Genomic DNA, 16,170 nt, shown 5'->3' with positions numbered 1-16,170 from the left:
ATGTTTGGTAAAACTCCCCTGTGAAGCCGTCCAAACCTGGGCTTTTGTACAGTGGGAGTTTTTTGATTACTGCTTTTATTTCATCAGTTGTTATTGGCCTATTCAGATTTTTTGATTCTTCCTAATTCAGTTTTGGGAGATTGTATTTTTCTAGGAATTTGTCTATTTCATCCACATTGTCCAGCTTGTTGGCATATCGTTGTTCATAGTATTTTCTTACAATCCTTTGTATTTTTGTGGTGTCAGTGATTACTCCTTCACTTTCATTTCTGATTTTATTTATTTGGGTCCTCTCTCTTGTTTCTTGATGAGTTTGGCTAATGGTTTTTCAATTTTGTTTATTCTTTCAAAGAATCTGGTCACATTTTCATCAACAAATCAATACAATCTTGTGTGTGTTTCTGCTTAAAAATATATTATTTGATGTATATTGTTGATTTATTAACATTGAACTCAAAGCCAACAGAACTATAACATCTGAATGAGGCTATTAAATATTAGAAGTCCAGTGCACAAAATTCGTGCATGGGTTGGGTCCCTAGTGGCTGCCGGCTGGGGCCTTCCTTTGTCCTGCGCCATCATCCCCTGGTGGTCAGCGCATGTCATAGTGAGGATCGAACTCGTGGTTGGTCGAACTCCTGAGAGGACACTTTGCATATTAGGCTTCTATTTATATAGATATGGATTTTCTCCATAAGGCATATTACAACCTTCTTGTGCTTGGGAACACTAGATAGTACTTAACACTATGTTTGGGGACCATTTTAAGCAGCAAAATCACCAACAATAAGCACAAGAATTTGGAAAAAACACCAAATAGACTGAAAAGGACACTTGTTTACAGTATGATAGCTAAAACAAAAAGGCAGAGTGTTACCTTCTTTGATCTCAGCTGGGAATGCATGCTTCAGGCAACTCCTATTTTTTTGTAACTTTGTGTATGTCTATGAATGACTCTGAAAGTGGTATTAAGTTTAGGGTTACAGATAAATTTTAATGAGTAGGTGGATTTGCAAATACTGATTATGAATAATGAAGACTGACTGTATACATACATGTTTTTTCATTTCTGTGTGAAACATATTATGTTCTTTTCTGTTTACCTTGTACTCATTACTTAAGTCCCACCTCAAATGTCACCCTATCTCTGAAACCTTTCCCAGCTTTTTCAGACAGAATTAACATTCTCTCCAATACTCATTGAATGATTTCATATCACCTTGTGCATTCCTTTTTATAACATCACATTTTATGTTAATTCTTTGTCAGGCTTCTTTAAATTGTGAGCTCCTTAAGAATAGGCACCTTTTCTCATTCATCTCTGTATTCTTTTTTTTAAAAAATATATATTTTTTATAGATTTCAGAGAGGGAGGGAGAGAAGAGAGAGAGAGAGAAATAGCAAAACAGCAATGATGAGAGAAATCATTGATTGGCTGCCTCCTGCATGCCCCACACAGGGGCTCAAGCCCGCAGCCTGAGCATGTGCCCTGATCAGAATTGAACCTGTGACCTGGTTCATAGGTTTACACTCATGAGCTATCTCTGTATTCTTAGTACTTAACACAGGATTGTTACATGATTGAAACTAAATTTTAAGTGAATGGATCAAGCCTTTGTACTGGATGTATATATTTAGATAAATGTGTTTTATTTTAATGGGTCTGTTTTAATTCAAAATTATAGACTTATATAGTCTATAATAAAATGGAAATAGTTATATATTTTATACCAGTGAACATCTCTGGTTATTTCCATTTTTCTTTTTCATTTGGATGAAGTTGCTTTATTTGGAAAGGAATGTATAATGAACCAGGTAATCAGTTTTTCCATTACCTTTTAAATTGTCCTATACAAACAAAGACTTACTGCGCACAATAATCCACTAGGCTCTGTATCAGCCGTCTCCAACCAGTCGTCTGCGGACCACTGGTGGTCTATGAGGTCTGAAAAGTTGGCGAGCACTGCTCTGTATCAAACTATCCTGGTTCTAAACTGCAGAAGAGAAATTTATAGTCAGGTAAAAACTAGGATACATGCTTATGCTAGATTTTAATTTTGAAATATTCCAAAAATATAGATTGGCATTGAAAAAATAACAAAGCAAACATCCATACACCTACCGCCCTGTTTGTCATATTTAATTTTTGGCCATATTTGTTTAAAGATTATTTTAAAACTAAGCACAATAGATCCAAGTTGAAGGACTCCTACATACCCTTCCTTAATCCTATGCCTGCCCCTTCCTTTCCATTGTAGACACTTTCCTGAATTTGATAGTTATCTTTCCCAGCTAAGACTTATATGGGTGGATTTAAGGATGCTAGAGATCCTTCTCTGTTTTTGTTTTGTTTTTTAATAAAAATATATTCATTTAGATGTGGAGCATTTCTGAAAGGAGTCATCATTCTCTGTCTACATATAGGCCTTCCTCGGGAAAACTTAATGAGGTTGCTTTTTCCTCTTCTACTTCTTCAGATGTTTTGTTTGCAGTCCCTGAATCCAAATTATTAACTTATCTTGCAGTATTATACTTCTTGTGATGAGAAACTTCTTATTGACAGCAATAATCAATTTTGCCATAAAGCCATCATTTTTTTGCTTCCAAAGGAAAACTTTTTAGACTTTGAAAATGCAACCATTTCAGTTATTCTGCTATAGGGGTTGTGAAGCACAAATAACATAATGAACAAGAAAATGTATATTAACGTATATTAGAAATGTACAAATCCATATTGTGTTTAGTTGAATTACTTATACCACAGATTTATATATTCAAGAAATATGAAATTATTTTATTTCCTATAAATTAAATTAAATCTGACTTTGAATTACCCAGCCCGGTAAGATGGGGATTCATTTCAGTCATTATGGGAGCACGTGAAGAATAAGGCTTCCTTCCTTTCTTTCCTTTCCCAACCCACTTGTTTGCAGTTTATCATGGTCACACATATCTTTATTGAAATAAATCCATGTGTTTCTTAAAGTAAGATGACTTTACTGCTTTTTGGCCAAGCTTGTACACAGGAGTCTCTGCTGACTGAGTCCCCAGGACCTAGAGTATAGCTTCCAAAGGTGCTCCATGTAGTCATTCTCTGTAGTTTCGTCATTTCCTTGAAGTACAGCCAGGAAGTAGGATTCAGGTCTCTACTATGCCTGATATTATTGAACCTTTTCCAGTCTGGGGAAGTTGGGTTTAGGAGGCTCTTTCCCAGGCTCCCTGACAGCCCTCAAAGGCTTTGCCTTTAACTTAAACCCCCAAAAGTGAAAGTTAGAAAGCAGTTATCCACAAGTAACTTCAATTTTTTTACTCAGTAATTCAAATTTTTCATAAATATTGGAACCCCCAAACCTGGTTACCTTCTTAGAATGGGAGAAAGGAAAAAATTAATGGAGAACAAAATGCAAATTAAGATCTTAACAAATTACCCTGCCTCTTACATGTACACCTATAGACATACACATGCCACCCCATCTCTCTGCCAAGGGCTACTTCTAAGTTTTTCAGTTTTTATTGAGTACTGGTAGGAAGAGGCTTTAGATTATTATAGATGATTCTATATTTATAAACAAAACAAGATTGATAAAATGAGTGACTTGGATATTATCTCTTATTGCTGTAAAAATCAGAGTAAAACATCCTGTTACATAGGCTTTCCCCCCGTAAATGGTAATATCTTCCAAATAAAATATATTATTATTGTGCATTTTCAGTAGACATTAAGGAATAGCAAAGTACCACAGATCTATAATGAGTCATATAACCTAGATCTGATAGTATTATCATGACTTTTACTTGAATTTGAAATAATTTCTGGAACACTCAACAATCATTAATTGAGGCCTAGACTATTCTAAGAGCCAAGAAAAGAATAAAGTTGAATATACTATGTTTTCACCCTCAAGGATCTTGCAGACTAGATAAAATATGAGTAAATCAATTAGAGTACAACAAAAGAAAATGATACTATTATGAAAGTATGCAATTGGAGCCTGGCTGGTGTGACTTAGTGGTTGAGTGGTGACCCATGAACCAGGAGGTGACGGTTCAATTCCCGGTTAGGGTACATGCCCAGTTTGCGGGCTTGATTCCCAATGAGGGATGATCAGCATAGCTCTCTTTAGTCTCCGTGGATCTTCCCTGTGCCTGGCTGAGGCCACAGAGAGAGATCCAGAGGCAAGCTGAGCCTTTATTTTATAGTCAGAGGTAAAGAAGGTAGTGGTTACCATAGTTCTACAGTTCTTGTTACCTTCACTTGTTTTGACCATAGTTACACTGTTCTTGTGAGTTTCACTTGTTTGGGCCACTTCCTGCACCTCCCTCAGCCCATTAGCTTCCCAGTTAAGATCTAGGGAGCGTTATAAGGTCAAGCCTAATTATGCTAAGAGAACTGTGCCCTCTAAGCTGGGACCTGTTTGTGACTGTGCCAACAGGCCAGTCCGAGGCTTACCCCTATAGCTGCTCCCCACATCTCACCCTTATTTTATTTTTAAGCTACTATAATGAAAGTTTCTAAGCTACCATAATGACAGTAAAACTTAAGCATCAAGAACAAAACTCCGACTATTAAAACAATAACAAAACAATGCCAATGCAAAACAGGAATAAGTGAGAAATCAAACTACAGTAACATTTTTCTCCTAAATGAAAGTTTCTTTTGCTGACTGACTCAGAGTCCTTGGACATGGCTGCACAAGACTGGCAGCTGACCAATGCTAACATAGCCAGAAACATGGTTGAGGGAGTAGCTTCCACTTCTTGCTTTTCTACCATCTGCTGGGCCTCAGTGGTTAACTTCTTCAGCTGACTCCATGTTGGCACCTTGGTCCCTTGCGTAGCCTTCCTTTTCTTCTTTTTTCCACTTTGCTATCATTGGGGCAACTCTCAGTCTTTGAAGGATGGGATAAGGAGCTTCTCTGGGTCCATTGTGGACGCAGGTAACGCTCTGGTACCCAAATTGGCTGCACTGCTCCTTCTGGAAAGATACAAAACACAACCTCTTCCCCACATCATTACTAGGTCTCATAAAACTCTTGGCTGGTTTGTGTATCCTTCTACTGGGCTAAGTCGGCAGAGGCTATTGTACAGGAGGCCCGATGCCTTTTGGCTGCTGTACAACCCTCTGCATTGTAATTTTAAAAAAATTTAACATATAACATTCTTCTCCCCCTTTTTTGTTTTTATAGAAAGGGTTTATATTGATGGAATTGTCAGTTTTTCTTTTTGTGTCAAGAGCTAACTTTGATGTGTTAAAACTAAGTAAAATCCATTTACTCAATCCAAAGCAGGCATTAAAAAGAAAAACCCCAAATGCTCTCTTGTATCCATTTTAAGAGTAGGATTGGAGCTTTCCGCTAAAAAAGAAAAAACCTCCCAAATGCTCTCTTGTATCCATTTTAAGAGTAGGATTGGCGCTTTTCGCTATTACCTGAGTCCTGATCTATCACCCCAGAGATAGCTTGCCAATCCTGCACTTTCCTGGGGTGGAAAGGCTGCAGTGGGGTTAAGGATAAGGATCCTTGGGCCTACCTTATCCCATGCCTCTTCATTTACCTTTCCGGCACCTTTCCTTCCTCAGAAAAGCATGGACACACTTGTATAAAACATTCCGTCTGACTGGGAGTAACCTTAACTCCTCTGCTAGCAAGCATATGTGTTAAAAGATCAATACAGAGTCTTTTTCCTTTAGACTCAGTATGGCACATCTTCTCAATCTAAGTTCTGTACTATCAATCTTCTTGCCCTACTTTATCCTCTATAGGGGGGTCTGCAGCACCCTGGTGGAGTCCTGCACTTCCCTCAGCCCATTAGCTCCCCAGATAAGATCTAGGGAGCATTATAAGGTCAAGCCTAATTATGCTAAGAGAACTGTGCCTTCTAAGCTGGGACTTGTTTGTGACTTTGCCAACAGGTCAGTCCGAGGCTTAACCCTGTAGCTGCTCCCCATAGAGGTCCAGTGCATGAATTCGTGCATGGGTAGGGTCCAGCTTGCCCGCCCCAATAGGGGCCGATCAGGCTAGGCTGGCAGGAAGGAGGGAGTGCAGAAGGTTGGCCAGTCAGCCCCACCCCTGATTGGGGTGGGGGGGTGATTGGGGCTGGGTCAGCTGGGGGACAGAGAGTATGGGAGATTGGCTGGCCCTGCCCCTTATGGGGGGATGATTGGGACCACCTGGGAGGAGGGGCCACAGGCGATTAGCCGTTCCGCCCTGCCCCGCCCCTGATTGGGCCAGTTGGCTGGGCTGCAGTGGGCATCATAGCGACCTGTTGTTCCAGTTGCTGGCTTTATATATATATATATATATACTAGAGTCCCAGTGCATGACATTCATGCACTGGGGGTGTGTATGGGGTCTCTCAGCCTGATCTGCACCCTCTCCAATCTGGGAGCCCTCAGGAAGCCCTCTCCAATCCAGGAATGTCTTTAATTTTTCCTAGATACTCTGATTTTACTCATGTCTCTCACCTTTGCTTTCCCTCCATCCCCAACCACAACAGAAACTTGCTCTAGGCTCACTTTGCTCTAGTGACTAGGACAGTGATGGTGAACCTTTTGAGTGTAGCGTGTCAGCATTTTGAAAAACCCTAACTTAACTCTGGTGTCACATATAGAAGTTTTTTGATATTTGCAACTATAGTAAAACAAAGACATATTTTTGATATTTATTTTATATATTTAAATGCCATTTAACAAAAATCACCCCCAAAAATGACTAAGCACTAAGAATAGTGTCTGAAACATTGTAAAGGTTGAATAAGTATTAATTGGCTTATTAATATATTATGGCACTAGAGGAAAAGAGCAAGCCTAAGAAACAAAGAAAAAAATACTTTAAAAAACTAAGAGGTATCACTTCTTATAGGAAACTTTGTTAGCAATCTCACATTTCATATTAAGATGATCTGTTCAACTGTATACCTCTCAGAAGACTTTAACATTCTCAGAAGAGACCATGTCCCATTCATTCATTCACTCATTCAGCCAGTCAACAAATATTTCAGTGCTAGATACTAGGGATAAGGAGTGAAGAAAAAGAAGACCCTGCTTGCCCTGGCTGGTATGCTCAGTGGTCAGAGCACCGGCCTATGCACCAAAGGGTCTCAAGTTTGATTCCTAGTCAAGGGCATGCAACTGGATTGCAGGTGTGATCCCCAGCCCTAGTTGGGGCCCCTCTGGGTGGTAACCAATCGATGTGCATCTCTCACATCAATGTTCCTCTCCCCTTTCTTCTCCTTCTCTCTCTCTCCCCTTCTCCCTCCTTCTCTTCCATGCTAAAAGTCAATGGAAAAAAATATCCTCAGAGGATTAATAAACAAAACCACAAAACAAACAAATAAGAAGTTCCTGCTTGCACTGGGTGTATTCTAAAGGAGGAAGCCAGATAATAGAAACCAAAATAAGACCATCACATATTTTAATAAGGCTATGATGGAGTGGCCAGGAGTAGAGGTTTTGATGGATTGGTAGAGCATAAAACAGGTTTTCAATAACATTTCTTAAAGTAATTATGGGGGATAAGAAAGGATGAATTATTAATTGATAAAGAATAAAACCCCACATAATTATTACCACATGAAACCCTCTAGATGAAATAATGTTATCACTTTTAAGTATCCACTCTAAGCCAGGCATAATACTAATAATGTAGCTCTGTTTATTAAGTACTACATGTTAATTATGTCATTTAATTCCCATAACAGTTCTGAAAAATAGGTAGTAGGCTCATTTTACAGATGAATAAAAATCTCAGTTTAAGTGACTTGTCAAGGTCACATAGTTACTTAGTAAATACCAGAACACAGATTTTAACCCAGATTCAAGGCCAATGCTTTTAATCATGACATAAGACATGCTGAATTCTTTTAGACATGCAGCTAATCTGGGTGAAGGGTAGTGGTGTGCCTGTGGGAAAGACCTTTTGGATTTGGGGCAGAGTTAAAAATGTTACAGATTAAGCATATAAATCAGATTCAAAGTGAAAAAATACAAGCTAGTTGTAGGAAAAAAGATTCCTACCTTTGCTAGAAGTAATTTCCCCTCCTCTGATCGCCTATATGTTATGACTATACCATTCTACCACTTGCTTCGTGTGATTGGGCAAGATTCTTAACTTTTTTCAGCTTCCAATTTCTTCATCTGGCAAGTAGAGATCATAATACCTGCCAAGCATAGTCAAGTGAATGATGTTTTAATTTTCTTAATGGACTATATAAACTACTTGAGGGTGAACACTGGAATATATATGTCTTTCTATGGCCCACAGCACAAAAGGGATGGCCCTATGGTATGTGTTTGCAGGTATTTCATAAATATTAGTTGAATAAATGAGTGACTCATCAGGCTTTTCATCCACTTGTAATATGACTGCAGCAGAAACATGGAGATAGGCACAACTTTGTTAGTAATTCCAGTTATTTTGATACCTTTGAGTTTACCTGACCTGTACCTTGAGTTTTTTTTTTTAACTTAAATTTGTTATTGTTCAAAGTATTACATACGTTTCCTTTTCCCCCCATTGACTCTCCCTGGCTACCCCCACCACTCAGCACATGCCCCCCCCCCTTTCCTCCCCACGTCTGTGTCCATTGGTTATGCTCATATGCATGCATACAAATCCTTTGGTTGATCTCTTACCCCCTCCCACGCACCCCCCGCCTTTCCTCATAGGTTGGACCGTCTGAGTTTTGAATGTAATAAAACACTTTTTGCTTCTGAAAACCATTTTAGTAACCTTGTCTGAAGCATAACAGTTTGGCAGAGAGTGGGGCTGTGATATAGTGGAAGCAATTGTCTTGTTGACACAAGAACACTGGAATTTGTGATGCTTAGATATAGGTACGGTTGAGATACCATTTCAGATGCCCTATCATTCCTGTTAGAAACAGATTTTAATATGACTTTCAGAATTAAGCTAGCTCTTAGGCTTTGGTCTTCCAAGCTAAAATATGAAATTAAAGAATATAATATGATTTGACACCATTATTGTTTGAATGACATATGCTCTTTCCAAATCTGAGAAATTAGTTTTAGATATAGAGCCCTTCCTATTTAAAAAATAGCACTATTCTGAAGTTGTTTGAGGGTGTCCTCTCTATAAGGTACGTATAAAAAAGAGGCTTTAATTTACCACTTTGGCTCTGATTGTATTAAATAATCCCCCCACATTTCTTCCCTCTAATTTCATTGTAACAGAAATAGGGGATAACATTTAACCACATTCTTGTATACTAAAGAATGGAGTGGGTCTTAGGACCAGATGAATAAGCACTAATCTACATGATTTCAAGGGATGGTTTGAAAGGTGTTCTGTTGTATTTATAAATACTTCTACTGGTTAATAATGATATATAAAATTACAACAGCAGGGGTTTGTTCCTTTGGTTTAAGATTTTGTTCTTGTAAAATATCCCTGAAGAATTTTTAAAATCTGTTTTTAATATGAAGTAATCCATTTATTCAACAAATACTTAATGAGTGCCTACTATATACTAGGTGCTGGTGATAAAGCAGTGAACAAAATTGACTGCGCCCCTGTGGAGAACAGGAGGGAGACAGACAATATATTCAGAAATAAGTAATAAGAAAGACGGTAAGGAGCTGTGTTTTGTTTTGTTTTTAAAAAAACACAATGGGTAAAAAAATCTTTAGTGATGTTACATTTGAAAGAGACATGAAGGAAGTGAGGGGTATGAGCCATATGAGTATCTGAAGAAAGGTCATTCCAGGCAGAGTAAGTGATGCGCAGTACAGAGGGCCTGAAGTAGGTGCATTATTGGTATATTTGAGGAGTAGCAGGGGGCCAGTATGGCTGGAGTGGATTGAGGAAAGAGTAGAATTGTAGGTGATGTCAGCAAGGTAATGAACAAGTTTATAAGCATGTACCCTTGAACATATTTTTAAAAAGTAAACTCTTTTGTTTGGAATAATTTTAGATTTACAGGAAGCTTGTAAGATAATTTCCCCAGTTATCTCTTACACAGTTTCCCCTAACATTAACGTCTTACGTTACCATGGGACCTTTGGCAAAACTAAGAAACCAGCATTGGCACATTATTATTAACTAAACTCCAGACTGAATTGGGACTCATAGTTTTACCACTGATGTCCTTTTTGTTGTTCCAGGATCCAATCCAGAATCCACATTGCATTTAATCATCATGTCTCATGGCCTCTTCTAGTCTATGACGGTTGCTCACTCTTTACATGTTTCCTATGACCTTGACAGTCTTACGGAGCTCTCACCAGGTGTTTTATAGAATGGTCCTCTATTTGGGTTTATCTGATCATGTTTTCCAAATGAGTAGACTAGAGTTATAGTTTTTGAGAAGAAATCACAGAAGTGAATTGCCTTTTTCCAGGAGATGGAGTTAACCCATCCCCATCTTGAGGGGTGACTCACTTCTAAATTAAAGAGTATAGAGACCTGGAAAACACTGTCTTATAACCCAAGTGATCAAGGTTAGTATTACCAGTGGTAAGTTATGTTAACATGATGTGATGAATTTAACAGTTTTGATATAGAGATAACATTGTGAACAAGACCTGATGTTTGAAAGTTTTATCCACTTAATTTTCCCTAGAATGTACTCATTAAATAAGTATATGTAATCTGTGGCAAAGTTAATTTAAACCTAGATTTTTGACATTTCTTCTTATCTCCCACAATTATTCACTACTTACCATCAAAGATTGTCATTTTGTGGTATGTGTGTTTGTGAAGAGAGAGAGCGGAAGAGAGAGGGGGGAGAGAGACAGAGCAAAAGGAGGAGAAGAGGGTGGGGGCGATGAGAGACAAGGAGGGTGGATTTTGTGCCTGTTTTTGTAGCAATCCACAAGTATATCAGTTGCAGTGGCCAAAATCAGTAACTTCAAAAAAATACATATGACACTATTATTATATCCCAAATAGTTTTATTTTTGTTGTAAATTTAAGAGACTTTTTATAATATTTGTTTCTATTAAAATGCATTGTAGCCTTAGCTGGTTTGACTCAGTGGATAGAGTGTCAGCCTGCAGACTTGAAGGGTCCCGGCTTCAATTCACAGTCAAGGCACATACGTCAGTTGCAGGCTCCATCCCTGAACCCTATGTGGGAGGCAAACAATCGATGTGCCCCCCCACCCCCCCGCTGCCCCAGCCTTCCCTTCCACTCTCTCTAAATATCAATGGAAAAATACCCTTGGGTGAGGAAGAACAAAATAATAATAATAAAAATAAAATGCATTGTAGCTTACAGACTTCACAATGTGGAATGAAATTAATATTGGATTAGTAGATTGAGGATCTGTATTCTAGGTCCTGTCCCATTACTTACTAAATGTGACTAATTCACTTAACTCATTTTCCACATCTATAAAATGGGTATAATCATGTTTTATCTTTAGCTATGCCTACTATTCAATATGTATTCTCAGAAGTGCTCTATTTAAATAGATTTTAAAGGTCATTAAATAGTTTGGGGAAAAATAGATTCAAGCAAAATATTCCAATTAAGCAGCTATAGCAGCTCCTTAAAAGTGTTGTAAGGATCACGTGCCTAGCACATGATAAATTCTCAATAAACAGAAAATAGCTGATAGAGGTAGAATTTTCTGTTGTGCTGTTGTCCTGACCCTATTTAAGTAAACACTCAGAGAGCAGATTTTTGTGGATGACCTGCTGCTCTCCCATCCTGCTGGCATTATTGGAATAAATGCTCATATATGATTCAACTTGTCTCTGCTTAATTGGCTCAAGTAAGGACAGGCAGCCCAACCCCTTGTTGTCCAGTGACATATTCTGTCGACCCAGATGGGACACAAGCGGGGAAGTCCTCTTGAGTGAGTACCAGGGATCCCGCTTGCTGCCTGGACTAGGGTTCCCAGGGCTGAGGCCTAGATCTTACTTGGAGCGCTGCCAGGAATTTTCCTGTTTCGAGCCCCAGCTGCAGTTTCAGCAGTCCCCATTGTCTCACCTAAAACTTGAGAATTGAGTGTACTGTAACTTCATAAAATGGGGAAGTTAGTTGTCTGTAGCTCCCTGTCTGGGGCGAGCCTGATCAGCTGCTGGTTGCAAGTAGCCTCTCAAGGTCCTTGCTTGGTTATCCTGCCTGGCTGTGCCTGGTAAGCCACAAACAGTTATCTGTCTGTTGTGCGCACTTGTAAATATTGTATGTTAAGGGTGGTTTTGCCAGGTGTAACTTTGCCTGTAATCTTGCTTAAATTGTTCAGGGATGGGTGCTGCTGGCTCGATCACAAAAGACACTCTCTTGGGACAGATCTTGGGGGATTGGACTACTTATACTTATCCACCAGTGAATAAAAAGGAAAATGGTGTTTCATTGCAATACTGCTTGGTCTTTGTATGCTAGATTCTGGGGAAAGGTGGCTATTAAACGGGTCTTTAAACAATTATCCTGGACTGCTGGGCATGTGAAATAAGTAAATACTCAGCTAAGCCTTGTTCATTTTTCATATCCCTGTCGTTAAAGAAATTATAACAGAAACTAAGGAATGTAGTCAGATATTAGCGATACTATAGAGAGAAATTCCTAACTGCAAATTGAAGGTTGACGTCTATGGTTCCTTCAATTTTTTTTTTACATTTTAATGTCTATTATACCTACCTCACAGGGTTTAATAAGAGATAGCCAAGGAAATATATGTGAAACCTTTTGCAAAGTTCCATACAAATATGTGATACTATATTTTAATTAGCTAGCAACAGAGTAACTAAAAGAATTGTCCATATTCATTGGAAATTAAAGGGTATACCTGATGCATGAGATTTTCCCCCATTAGACCTAGAGTTAATAATTTAATTGTTGCTTATTATTACTGTCTATTATTACTGCTTATGTTTGTTTTCCTAGCTAGAAGATTGAGCACTTTTTTAAAAAAATATTTTTTATTGATTTTTTACAGAGAGGAAGGGAGAGGGATAGAGAGTTAGAAACATCGATGAGAGAGAAACATCAATCAGCTGCCTCCTGCACACCCCCTACTGGGGATGTGCCCACAAGCAAGGTACATGCCCTTGACCGGAATTGAACCTGGGACCCTTCAGTCTGCAGGCCCATGCTCTATCCACTGAGCCAAACCAGTCAGGGCAGGGATTGAGCACTTTTAAAAAAATATTTTTATTCATTTCAGAGAGGAAGGAAGAGGAAGAGAGAGACAGAAACATGAAAGATGAGAGAGAATCATCGATCGGCTGCCTCCCACACCCCCCCTGGGGATCGAGCCTGAAACCTGGGCATGTGCCCCTGACCAGAATCAAACCCAGGACCCTTCAGTCCGCAGGCCAACGATCTGTCCACTGAGCCAAACCAGCTAGGGCTGTAGCACTTTTTCATACAGCATACATTCTTCTATTTTTTTCCAATTCATTTACTTCTATGACAGTTTTTCTTAAGGGGATGCCCAGATGTGTTGCTAAGGTTATAATTCAGCATTTCCATTAAGGAGACATCTTTTCAAAAACCATTTTAAAATAGAAAATAGCTCTCTGCAATCATATTCGCTCAGCTTGATACCACTACTCTTCTTTTACCTTATGTAGCACAGAATCAATTTTATGGTGACTTCAGAAGGGAAACTATAGCTGGAAAGTAAAATGATTTTGAATCCTGTTATGGTGTCTATTGCCAATTATTTCTTCTTCTCATTATGAATAATACATACTTTGTGCTGTTACGGTTCTCCTCCAAAAAAGAAAAAATGTTTTATGACCCAACTTTTTGTTTTATTTTTGTTTTTTAAGTTTTCACTTATTGACCCTACCAGATCATTTCGAAGTCCAATAGTAATTTTATTCTCTGGTTCACTAAAAAATAGCATTTTTTAAAAATGGTAGCAAATTCCTCTATCTTTACTCTGAATTTTATTCTATCACTACGAACAAATGCATTTTCCTAGATATCTTTATATAATTCATGAAAATAGTTTTTCAGATATTTCTCAGTATCAAAAACCAGGTTGTGAATCTCATTTTGTCCCTAGTTGCTATATTTTGTTATTTTCTCTGTCAGCATTCCTATTTTTTTTTTTCTTCCCTACTTTATTTTCTGAATTTAACAGTGGGGAATCCACTTGACTGTGCTCACAGCAGGTAATAAATACCATGATAGTCACTGGATTGGTTTCTTTGGATGATTAAAAGAATAAGAGGGTAATTAAGCTTTTCTGAAGCTGCCAACCGTATTGGGGGTTTGGTGCTTATCTATGGCTTATTTAAAAATAGTTCCTTCAAAAATTGAACTATTTAACTGATAGAATTCCTAAGGGCATATTCCTTTCTCAGGTAGAGATTACTTAGATGACTGGAATTTGTGTCAAGTAGAAGAAAATCCTCTTTTATGTAAGGCTAGATCTAATGCTGTACTGATTCTGATTTATAATGTTTCATTTATTGTTAGTGGGGCACTTTTTACCTACCATAAATTCCCTGAAATAGTTTTGGTTTTCTTTTCTTCAACCTCCCCGCTTTTTTTAAACAAATAATGCATATTTTAAAGATGCAGGTTTCTAAAAACCTAAATAAGAACTATTTATTCAAGGACTTTTAAAGATTTGGATTCAGCCATGTTCATTGCCTCTTGAACCCAAAATCTAAATATAAAATACCAAAAATAAATAAATAAATGAATAAGTAAGTAAATAAATAAATAAATAAAATACAGAACAGACATTGTTTTTATGAGCTACAGTTATGAGCTAAATGTTATCTAAATAACTGGGATGTTAAAATAAATAAATAACTGGGATGTTGATATCTTTAAGACTCCAGCCTTTCTAAGTGAACCATAAATGAGAACAGCTTTCACCACTTTAGGCAATAGAGTACTGCCTACTTTTCCCAGTTCTTTTCAACACAGTGCTGGAAGTTCCAGTCAAAGTAATTAGGCAAGAAAATGAAACAAAAGGCATCCAAATTGGAAACAAATCATAAAATTATCTGATGATGATATGTGCTTAAATGTAGGAAACCCTAAAGGTTCCAGAAAAAACAAGCAAGCAAACGAACAAAAAAACTGATGGAACTAATAAATGAATTTTGCAGAGTAGCAGGGTACAAAGCCAACCCACAAAAATCAGTTGTATTTTCATATACAAACAATGAACAATCTGAAAAGGAAATTACAAAAACAATTCAATTTACAATAGCATGAAAAAGAATAAAATACTTAGGAATTAACCAAGGAGGTAAAAGACTTGTACAATGAACTACAAGTTGCTGAAACAAATTAAAGAAGACACTGAATGGGGAGACATCCCATGTTCATTGATTGGAATATGTAATACTTTTAAGATGTCAATACTACCCAAAGCAAAGTACAGATTCAGTGCAATCCCTATCCAAATCCCAATGATTGTGTTTTTTTTTCAGAAATAGAAAAACCTATTCTAAAATTCATATGGAATCTTAAGGGACCACAAATAGCCAAAACAATCTTGAAAAAGAACAAGACCAAAGGACTCACAATTGCTGATTTAATGTAATGCTATAGTATTCAAAACAGGGTAGGGCTGGCATAAAGACATACAGACCAATGGAATAGAATAAAGAGCCCAGAAATAAACCTTTGCATATATGTCTTTGTGCACTGTGCACGAAAAGTCATGTAAAGATGTTCACTAAAACACCATTATGGTATTAAAAAATTTAAAATAATCTAAATGTTCATTGATAGACAAGCTATTTAGCAGCCTAAACTAACAAGTTAGGTGTGTGTGTGTGTTGATATGGAAAGTTCTCTAAAATACATTCTAAGGGAAAAATACATTTTATAATGATATATATGTCATTTCATTTATGTTACAATAAATGCAAAAAAAAGCTGTATTTTTCTGTTTGTAAATGCATAGAAAAAAGTCTGGAAGGGTATAATATATAGCAAACTGATAACTTTTACCTTTACTTTTTACTTTATTCTTTGAATTTTTTCAATAAGAATGTGGCATGTATTACTTTTTAATTAAAATAAATGAATACATATATACGTTATATGCGGAAAAACTAGAGTAAGGGCCCAGAGTTCAGATAATATGTTTCCTGTGTCACTGTGTTATTAACTAGCTTTTTTTTTAAAAACACTTTTTTCTTTAAAAAATATATTTTTTTTGATTTTAGAAAGGAAGGGAGAGAGAGAGAGAGAGAAACATCAATGATGAGAATCATTGATTGGCTGCCTC

The 16,170-nt window shown here is 37.4% G+C and overlaps 1 protein-coding gene across 1 annotated transcript in view; it reads left to right on the top strand.

The window, feature by feature from the left end:
- Positions 1-16,170, top strand: part of PPM1E (protein phosphatase, Mg2+/Mn2+ dependent 1E) — an 88,785-nt gene that overhangs the window by 33,035 nt on the left and 39,580 nt on the right. The window lies entirely within an intron of this gene.

This window comes from Myotis davidii, unplaced genomic scaffold, assembly GCF_000327345.1.
Source record: "Myotis davidii unplaced genomic scaffold, ASM32734v1 scaffold993, whole genome shotgun sequence".
Taxonomy (NCBI): domain Eukaryota; kingdom Metazoa; phylum Chordata; class Mammalia; order Chiroptera; family Vespertilionidae; genus Myotis; species Myotis davidii.
This window is presented reverse-complemented; position numbering and strand designations above follow the sequence as displayed.